This window comes from Schistocerca cancellata, chromosome 6, assembly GCF_023864275.1.
Source record: "Schistocerca cancellata isolate TAMUIC-IGC-003103 chromosome 6, iqSchCanc2.1, whole genome shotgun sequence".
Lineage (NCBI taxonomy): Eukaryota > Metazoa > Arthropoda > Insecta > Orthoptera > Acrididae > Schistocerca > Schistocerca cancellata.
The window spans coordinates 121,512,445-121,523,611 of record NC_064631.1 but is presented as its reverse complement, the minus strand read 5'-3'; the positions used below and the strand labels follow the sequence as shown (position 1 = coordinate 121,523,611).

Genomic DNA, 11,167 nt, shown 5'->3' with positions numbered 1-11,167 from the left:
CTCCTTACCTTATCGGTCCACATGATTTTCAACGTTCTTCTGTAGTACGAGTTTCAAAGGCTTCGTTTCTCTTCTTTTCCGGTTTTCCCAACGTTTCACTACAAATCAATACTGTGCTCCAAACGTACATTCTCAGAAATTTCTTCCATATATTAATGGCTATGTTTCATACTAATACACCTCTCTTGGCCAACAATGTCCTTTCAGCCGATTCTAGTCGACTTCTGATGTCCTCCTGACTCCGTCCATCGTGGGACATTTTGTTAACTAGGTGGCAGAATTCCTTAAATTCATCTACTTCGTACCATCAAGCCTGGTGTCAAGTTTTTCGCTGTTCTTATTTCTGCTGCTTCTCATTTTCGTCGATTTACTATAAACCCACACCCTGTGTTAATCAGCGTGTTCATTCCATTCAGTAGATCCTGTAATTCTTTTTCGCTATCTCTGAAGGTAGCAATGTCGTCAGCGATTCTTCTCATTGATTACTTTCGCCTTGAATTTTAATACCACTGTTAAACTTATCATACGTTTCCACAATGTCATCAGCGATTCTTATCATTGATTACTTTCGCGCCGGCCTGGGTGGCCGAGCGGTTCTAGGCGCTACAGTCTGGAACCGCGCGACCGCTGCGGTCGCAGGTTCGAATCCTGCCTCGGGCATAGATGTGTGTGATGCCCTTAGGTTAGTTAGGTTTAAGTAGTTCGAAGTTCTAGGGGACTGATGAACTTAGAAGTTTAGTCCCATTGTGCTCAGAGCCATTTTTTTATTACTTTCGCCGTGAATTTTAATACCACTCTTAAACTTATCATACGTTTCCATCGTTGCTTCTTTGATGTAGAGACTGAACAATAGGGGCGAACGACTACATCTTTTTATTCCCAGAACTTCGTTCTTAGTCTTTAAGTCTTATTATTCCCTCTTGGCTATTGTACATGTTATATATTACTCATCTCTCCCTTCAGCTTACACCTATTTTCATCAGAATTATATACAATTTGTACCATTTAACATTACTGAATTATTTTTCCAGATCGACTAACACTATGAACACATCTTGTTTCCCCTTCAGTCTTGTTTCCATTGTCACCGTAACGTTAAACCTGCCTCACTGGTGCCTTTACCTTTCCTAAAGCCAAACTGATCATCACGTAACACATCCGCAAATTTCTTCTCCATTCTTCTACATGCTATTCTTCTCAGCAGCTTGGATGCATGACATGTTAACCTCATCTAAGTTGTGCGATAATTCTGCAATTTTCAGCTCTTCCAATTTTCGGAATTTGGCGGATGATAGTTTGAGATGGTATTTCTCCAGAGTCGTATATTTTACAAATATATTCGGCGTAGGTCACTCAGAGTGGTTGCTGGGTCACGTTGTCCATAAACAGAATTTTCAATTTATCCCATGCATGTTGAATAGGTTTCATGTCTGCAGAACATGCTGGCCACTCTAGGCGAGCGATATCGTTATCCTGAAAGAAATCATTCATAAGATGTACACGGGCGGGACGTGAATTGTCGGCCATGAAGACAAACGACTAGCAAATGCGCTGGTGATATGGTTGCACTATCCGTTGGATGATGGCATTCACGTATCGTACAGCCGTTACGGCACCTTCCATTACCACCAGCGGCGTACGTCGGCCCCATATAATGCCGCTCCAAATCAACAGGGAACCTCCACCTTGCTGCACTCGCTGGACAGCGTTCAGCCTGAACGGGTTGCCTCGAAACACGTCTCCGACGATTGTCTTGTTAAAGGCATGTACGACACTCATCGGTGAAGACAACGTGATGCCAATCCTGAACTGCTGATTCTGCATGTCGTTGAGCCCATTTGTACCGCGCTGCATGGTGTCGTGGTTGCAAAGATGGACTTCGGGAGTGAAGTTGAGCATCATGCAGCCTATTTCGCACAGTTTGAGTCGTAAACATGATGTCCTGTGTCTGCACGAAGAGCATTATTCAACATGATGGCGTTGCTATCGGGGTTCCTCCGAGACATAATCCGTGGGTTGCGGTCATCCGCTACAGTAGGGGCCCTTGGGCAGCCTGAGTGGGCATGTAATCGACAGTTTCTCTCTCTCTCTCTTTCTCATCCATGTCCGAACAACATCGCTTTGGTTCACTCCAAGACGCCTGGACACTTCCCTTGTTGACAGTCCTTCCTGACACAAAGTAACAATGCGGACGCGATCGAACCGCGGTATCGAACGTGTAAGCATGATTGTACTACTGACAACACGAGCCGTGTATCTCCTTCCTGGTGAAATGACTGCAAGTGATCGGCTGTCAAGCGAACTGTGTCTGTGATACAATATCCACAGTCAAAGTCTATCTGCACGAGTTCTGGGAACCGAGGTGATGTTAATCATTTTCTTATGTGTGTATTTTAAGTCTAACGCTAGGCAGTCAAACTAACTAAAAATGTTGAACTAATGCGTCTGCTTCAGCACACAGACTACTTCGACTGCCACCATGCACACTGCCGCCATGCACAGGCGACGATACAGTACGTTCGCAAAAGGCGAGTGATTCCAAGGATGAAGGACTGGAAAGGACTGAGGACTGAATATCGAAGTCGAAATACTGCGTAACCACTAATATATGGTAGGGATATATATACATATTCCCACCATAATTTTTTTTTTGTACCAAATGTAGCCCAACTTTACCTCCCACTCTATAAAATCTATGTATTCTACATCTACATTTACATGGATACTCTACAATACACATTCAAGTGACTGGCATGGGGTTCATCGAACCACCTTCACAATGCTCTATCATTCCAATCTCGTGTAGCACGCGGAAACAAAGAACATCTATACCTTTCCGTACAAGCTCTTATTTCCCTTATTTTTTTGTGATGATCGTTTCTCACTATGTAGGTCGGTGTCAACCAAATATTTTACGCAATCGAAGGAGGAAGTTGGTGATTGGAATTTCGTGAGAAGATTCCGTTGCAAACAGAAACGCCTTTGTTTAATGATATGGAGACCAAATCCTGTATTATTTCAGTAACACTCCCTCCCATATTTCGCGATAATACAAAACGTGTTGCCCTTCTTTGAACTTTTTCGCCGTCACTCCTACCTGGTAAGGATCCCTCACCCCGCAGCAATAGTCTAAAAGAGGACGGACAAGCGTAGTGTAGGTAGTCTCCTTAGTAGACCTGTAACATTTTCTAAGTCTCTTGCCAATAAAACACAGTTTTTGGTTAGCCTTCCCCACATCATTTTCTGTGAGTTCCTTCCAATTTAAGTTGCTCGTAATTGTAATTCCTAGGTACTTATTTGAATTTACGGCCTTTAGATTTGACTGATTTAACGTGTAACCGACGTTTAACGGATTTCTTTTAGCACTCATGTAGATGACCTCACACTTTCGTTATGTAGGGTCAACTGCCAATTTTCGCACCATTCAGATAACTTTCCTAAATCGTTTTCCAATTTGTTTCGATCTTCTGATGACTTTATTAGTCTATAAACGACAGCGTCATCTGCAAACAACCTAAGACGGCTGCTCAGATGGTCTCCCAAATCGTGTATATAAAAACAAGGAACTACAAAGGGCCTACAACACAACCTTACCTGTTTTACTCGATGACTTTCCGTCAATTACTACTAACTTTAACCTCTCTGACAGAAAGTCACAAATCCAATCACATAACTGAGACGATATTCTATACGCACGCACTTTCACTATAGGCCGCTTGTGTGGTACAGTGTGAAAAAACTTCTGGAAATCCAGAAATATGGAATCGATCTGAAATCTCTTGTCAATAGCACTCAACACTTCATGCGAATAAAGAGCTAGTTGTGCTTCACGAGAACAATGTTTCCTAAACCCATGTTGAGTGTGTTTCAATAGACCGTATTCTTCGAGGTAATTCACGATGTTCGAACGCAATATATGTTCCAGAATCCTGCTGCATTTCTTCGTTAATAATGTGGACCTGTAATTAAGTGGATTGCTCCTACTACCTTTCTTGGATATTGGTGTGATCTGTACAACTCTCCAGTCTTTGGGTACGGATCTTTCGTCGAGCGAACGGTTGTATATGATTGTCAACTATGCAACTAATGTATCAGCATATTCTGAAAGGAACCTAATTGGTCTACAGTGTGGACCAGAAGACTTGCTTTTATTAAGTGATTTAAGCTGCTGTGTTGAGTTACTTTGCTTTGGCAGCACTGTGTTCTATAGTATCTCCATTGCTATCGCGTAGAGAAGGCATTGATTGTTTCTTGCCGCTAACATACTTTATTTACGACCAGAATAGCTTTCGATTTTCTGCCAGGTTTCGAGACTAAGTTTCGTTGTGGAAACTGTTATAACCATCTCGCATTGAATTCTGCGCTAAATTTCGAGCTTCTGTAAAAGATCGCCAGTCTTGAGGATTTTACGTCTTTTTAAAATTGGCATGTTTGTTTCGTTTTTTCTGTAACAGTGTTCTGACCCGTTTTGTGTACCAAGGAGGATCAGCTCCGTCGTTTGTTAATTTATTTGGTATAAATCACTCAATTGCTGCTGATACTATTTCTCTGAGTTTAAGCCACATCTGGTCTACACACATATTGTAAGTATATGTTCTGCCTCCTTCTGTCACGTGGGCGGCGGGGCTGTGAAGGCAGACGTGAGTGCGGTTGCGACTGTGTATTGCGTCTAGTGAGAGGGCGATGCATGTTGAATTTCGTGATGTGTGCAGTTAACGGCTCTCCCAGTGCTTTGACGCCCATGTTATCTCTTGACCACTGATGCACAACGTATTGAACAGTGGTTGGTCTGTTTTGGACGCACTTGAGATTCTGGCAGGGAGCGTATATCTAAGTGGAGACCTGTAGACTCCGAAGGATCCACCAGTTAGGTGTAATCCACCTATAGTGCCATTCTTTAGATAAATAAGAGATTTATGACATTGATTTTCTTCTTGTCTGTAATTACTATCTGGGACCGTAAGCATGTCATCTGTTTTCTACATATTCTGCAATGTTCTCATGTGAATCTTTATGTATCGTGGTTCCTCTGCAAGTGTGAATTGTTGTTGTAGGCAGTGATTGGAAGAGAATTAATTTGTTGCAAAGAGTAATTGTATTCCTGTTTTGAAATTTTTCTATGTGTTGTGGATTGTGTTGCTCTGGACACTACCCAGTTGCTATGTGGCTTTATGTTGCTGTTCACTGTTATAATGGCGGTGCGCGTCGTCCGTTGTATCGGTTTAGCTGGGGGACGACGCTTTGGCGGCAGACAGTGAATTTTCCAAATCTGTTAATAACTGAGGTAAAAATTGAGCTAATTAACTACAAAATTTGAGTTTTTTCTAGACATGAAGTTTAAAATGTAATAGCTCATTCATTTTTTCATAAATTAAATAAATTCTAGAGTTTCATGCACCTTAAAGTATGGTTTGTATGCAGTGCAAAATTCATCGAAGGATGCAGCCAATGAAAAAATGATGAAATTTTACATGTAAAAATTTTTTAATGTTTTTGAATTTCCACTGCATTGAGTATTAATCCTGAATCCTTCCTGGTCATGCTGACAAAGTTTTATGAAATTATTTGTAAAAGTACAGACAGTGGAAATTGAAATGTCCTGTGGTGCCTCTCCTGCTCCAAGTCGGGCCGTTCGACCTCCTACCGCCCGTAAGTTGAGTATTCCTTTATTTGTTGCTAGTGACGCCACGGCGTCCGTCTTTCCTTCTTCGTCGTTCCTTTCAGCTTTCATTCAGGTTCGATCTCAGTTGTAGTTTCCGTGCACCTTTGATGTGCCATTACTGGTCACTGAAATTTGGTAATACCTGAAAGATGCCTTTCATTGTACAAGGTTTATAATATCTTATCCAAAAAGAGAAATTTTGAGCTGTTTATGCTGTTATGTCTTAACAAAACAAATTAGTTCAAATGGCTCTGAGCACTATGGGACTTAACATTTCAGGCCATCAGTCCCCTACAACTTAGAGCTACTTAAACCTAACTAACCTAAGGACATCACACACATCCATGCCCGAGGCAGGACTCAAAACTGCGAACGTAGCAGCCGCGTAGTTCCGGACTGAAGCGACTAGAACCGCTCGGCCACCGCGGCCGGCTATGTCTTAACAGGTGTACCCCTTCTGTGGGAGATTTTCTCAGTAAACCTTTTATTGTTGTATTATTCTTAAGATTTGTGTAAAGACTGTTTTAAGATTATCTATTGTTTGGGTTCGACTTTCACGACCGTGGACATTTTGTCTATTTAGTAATGTTTCAAATTCTAGGGAAGTTGGGAATATTACTCTCGGGTAAAAGCAGTTTGCTATTGTCATACAAATGTTTAAAAAAATTGTTGGAAATTAGAAGGCAGAGTTTTTGTTTCATTGGCAATTACTGCCTTGTCTTTATTGAGCTGAAGTATACCTTGATCGTGTGTCCCAAGTTTCTTATAGAATTACATAAAATTGTTAAGTTGCAAAATTCGATAAAGCTGAAATTCATGTCGATTCATCGGATTTGCAGGTGATTCATATTTCCCACTAGTAGTACACCATGCTATTCCCTTTAATGTGGTGCAAGTGCAATCGTCAAATAGGTAACAGATAATTACCGAGGTAACCTTGCATAACCAAAGTCGTTATAATCTCGAAAAGAACAATTGGTCAAGTGGCTCTCCACTTTTCCGACCCCTGCTGAGGACTCGCCTGTGCCCGGCAGTTGACACCTCCCTCTTTCCTCGACGAGTCTTGTGGCTCAGGGGCGGCTTCGTGGCTTATTGGGACCTACCCCAGCGGGGAGCGGCGTCTTTTTCATTTCCGGGCACATCCCGCTTCCTGCTCCCCCAAACCCGTCGCTCACACGGCAGCGGGCGGGGCTGCGTGCGAAGATAAGGACGGGCGCCCCTTTCGAGTCACCGAGCCGCGCACGCACTTCACAGGCCGACTGTGGCACATCTCGCGCCGCGCCCTGCGGAAGCAAATATGAAAGGAGCTCCGAAAATGACGCTCAACTAATACGAGCCGCAGAGCCCGGGAGGCAATACTCGCCGTGGAATTAAGACGAGCGGCGGGCTACAAAGAATGATCTGATCATTCTTTAGAAAGAGTGTACCCTTTGAGAACTTTTAACGAATTCCACATTTCGCCGTAGATTCAGCACACAACATCGAAAGCGTACGTACAAGATTGATACAAAATGTTTCGTGAATGGTATCAAAACAGACGTTGCAAAGTACACACTCGGAAAAAAATGCAGCACCTCACGGGCTGTGTTCAGTGGACGAGGATATAAGATGTAAATACTGAGGCGTTAATCATTTGATCCGGTCATTGGCAGTGAGGAGGTCTGTCTGTTTTGAATCTGCAGGAAGTAACCGTGCTGAAGCCCAAGGTGAACAGTGTCAGCAACATTCATTCTAGAGTACAACCATGCCCACCCTCCTGATGAACAGTTTCAGCCAACTGAACGGTCTACATCTACATCTACATCTACATGATTACTCTTCAATTCACATTTAAGTGCTTGACAGAGGGTTCATCGAACCACAATCATACTATCTCTCTACCATTCCACTCTCGAACAGCGCGCGGGAAAAACGAACACCTAAACCTTTCTGTTCGAGCTCTGATTTCTCTTATTTTATTCTGATGATCATTCCTACCTATGTAGGTTGGGCTCAACAAAATGACTGAAATTTTCGTAAACAGATCTCGCCGCGACGAAAATCGTCTTTGCTTCAATGACTTCCATCCCAACTCGCGTATCATATCTGCCACACTCTCTCCCCTATTACTTGATAATACAAAACGAGCTGCCCTTTTTTGCACCCTTTCGATGTCCTCCGTCAATCCCACCTGGTAAGGATCCCACACCGCGCAGCAATATTGTAACAGAGGACGAACGAGTGTTGTGTAAGCTGTCCCTCTAGTGAACTTGTGGCATCTTCTAAGTGTCCTACCTATGAAACGGAACCTTTGGCTCGCCTTCCCCACAATATCATCTATGTGATCTTTCCAACTGAAGTTGTTCGTAATTTTAACACCCACGTACTTAGTCGAATTGACAGCCTTGAGAATTGTACTATTTGTCGAGTAATCGAATTCCAACGGATTTCTTTTGGAACTCACGTGGATCACCTCACACTTTTCGTTATTTAGCGTCAACTGCCACCTGCCACACCATACAGCGATCTTTTCTAAATCGCTTTGAAATTGATACTGGTCTTCGGATGACCTTACTAGACGGTAACTTACAGTATCATCTGCGAACAACCTAAGAGAACTGCTCAGATTGTCACCCAGGTCATTTATATAGGTCAGGAACAGCAGAGGTCCCAGGACGCATCCCTGTGGAACACCTGATATCACTTCAATTTTACTCGATGATTTGCCGTCTATTACTACGAACTGCGACCTTCCTGACAGGAAATCACGAATCCAGTCGCACAACTGAGACGATAGCCCATAGGTTTAAGTAGTTCTAAGTTCTAGGGCACTGATGACCTCAGAAGTTAAGTTCCATAGTGCTCAGAGCCATTTGAACCATTTGATTGGTTGGAAATCAGAGGGAAACTGTCAGGAAACGCTTCTTGTGGAATCGCTCGAGGCACTGCGGTCACACGTTGTCTTATAGCCGCAATATCGGCAAATTTACGAAGACAACAGTGTTTACATTACTTTTTCGTATCCTTAGCTTTTCTGCTTTCATTCTCAAAGACAGCGGCCGACCATCCGTAAGCATCCGTCGCACACGAGACACTGAAAAATGAAGTACACAATGGAGCAATGCGTTAAGATGAAGTTATCCTTCAAGTTGGGCTGAGACTCATGAGTTGTTCGTGAAAGTATCCGGTGCTGAAGCAGTCAGTAGAAAATGGGTGTTTGTGTTTTTTATATACTTTAGAGACGGAAAAGATAATGTTGAGAATGAGCCACGATCGGGTCAGCACAAGCAAAATACCAGACAACAGCGAACAAGTGAGATTGATGCTTGTCGATGATCGGCGGCTTTCTTTGACAATGACAGCAGATGAGTTGGAGATGAACAAACACGATGCAAGCACTATGGTTCACGATCAGTGGCGGATATCCAACAAGACGTGACCACTGTGCTTCGAGTGGTTCATTCGGTAACGATTTCCGACGGCTTTACAACCGATGTCAGAACTGTGTTCTAGCTAATGGTGATTACTTTGAAGGCCAGTAAAGATATTTTGTTTGTATGACTTGTCTCCTATATTTTCTGAGATGATTACCGAACTTTTCAGACGTGCCTCGTAGAATACTGCGCTGCACGCTCTGCTTCCTTACCATCTCTGTGTTGCCGTTGGACTTAACAGTCAGTTTAGTACTAATCTAGTGGCACGTGCTCCTGGCTATAACAACTAAGTGTGGGAAGCAAAATGACAACGAGAGATGAAAAGACAATAACGTGCAGTATAGCAAACTAAAATGATATCGCCTATGCCTGTTGCAACAATTGGCTCGCGGGTTTATACTAGTCATGGCCTACCTGAATAGGAGAGCCAAAGATGGGTTGGTTCGGCTTATTGAAGATAATATACGAAAGGGCCCAACACACAAAGCAAAATCACTGTGGTTACTAATGTCAAAAACGCTCCATTTTTAGGTTAGAATCTTGATTCAGGTATCTCGTTTTTAAAGAACTCAAAATATCAACAGAGTCACACAACTTGCACAGAAAAGCAAAGTTATCTTATTTCGTTAAAATATTAGAGGACTGTGTAAAATGTTTGAAAAACTTGTTGTCTGTGTGTGAAATTTAGACAGCATTGGAAAGGTAGACGTCCTGTGTTTGTATGAGCAACGTAACTGCTGCATTAGATAACGAACATGTACCAGGTGACACTCCAGCGGTTTACTCTTGCAGAAGTACTATGGGAAAAGGAGGCGCTGTTAGATGTCCTTAGAGTTCAAGTTGAAAGATATTGAGAAAAGTAAATTTTGAAGTGATCATCAAATAGACGTATGTCCAAAAGTTCACTTATAATTGTGTATACATCCCCACTATGAAACTCTGTTTATAAGGAATGAAGCTTCCTTACTGTTCCATCTGTAAGACAGCAGCAAACAGTTATATAGTCTTTGACGACTTCAGTGAAGATTTTCTAAGGGTTTCTGATAGGGAAAATGATCTGGAAACTTTATTGGCATTCTTCAACTTGATCTCATTAATTAGCTTTCCCACATGTATGGATAAAGACCGTAGGACTCTAATTGATAATTTTTAGGTGAAATTCAGAGCAGGAAAATAATTGTTTACCCAGTAACAAATGCTCTACATCATCATCATGCACGGTTAGTTGGGATAAACAATATTTTGCCTTACAGTGTTGTACTCCTCAGTGGAAATCAGTTACAATAATTAATGACTGCAAGACAAATGTTTTTCAGAAAAGCTTGCAATTGATTGTCTGGATGGAAATTTACAATGAACCAAACGCTGACATAAAATTTAAATAATTCCATGGAAAATTCATATCATTATTTACAAATAACTTTCAGTGTAATCTAACCAGTTCAAATGGTTCAAATGGCTCTGAGCACTATGGGACTCAACATCTATGGTCATCAATCCCCTAGAACTTAGAACTACTTAAACCTAACTAACCTAAGGACAACACACAACACCCAGTCACCACGAGGCAGAGAAAATTCCTGACCCCGCCGGGAATCGAACCCGGGAACCCGGGCGTGGGAAGCGAGAACGCTACCGCACGACCAGGAGCTGCGGACTAATCTAACCAGAAAGGATATTAAATAGAAATTTTAAAAAAAACATAGATCATTGGAGAGGTCAAAGTATCTTGAGAACAGAAAACGGAAATGTATCTACTAATTGCCAGCATGCTGGAATAATTGCAGTTCAGCAACTTCTGTTAAACAGTACAACGAAAAACCACCAAAGTTGCAAACTTCACTTTATATATTTGGTAACTAGTTTCAGGCAAGGACGCATTTTCTAAAAGTCCATATAGTCTTAATGGTATTACTAAAAATGTTAAAACTATCTCAAAATGCATACGTATTATGAAGTGCAAATGAACTGTTATGCTGCATATCTGTACGCGCTGTATCTGTCAATTTGCTATTCATAACACGCATATGTCAGTCCAATTTGTAAAACATCGTTATTTCTCCAGGTACAGAGTTTCATGGCATTAAAGTGC

At 42.0% G+C, this 11,167-nt stretch overlaps 1 non-coding gene across 1 annotated transcript; it reads left to right on the top strand.

Annotated features, from left to right (window-relative positions):
• Positions 1 to 576: 576 nt before the first annotated feature.
• On the top strand, positions 577 to 660 carry Trnas-gga (transfer RNA serine (anticodon GGA)). Its single transcript is given in 2 exon segments — positions 577 to 616; positions 626 to 660. It is a non-coding gene; the product is annotated as a tRNA-Ser (tRNA).
• Positions 661 to 11,167: the final 10,507 nt, after the last annotated feature.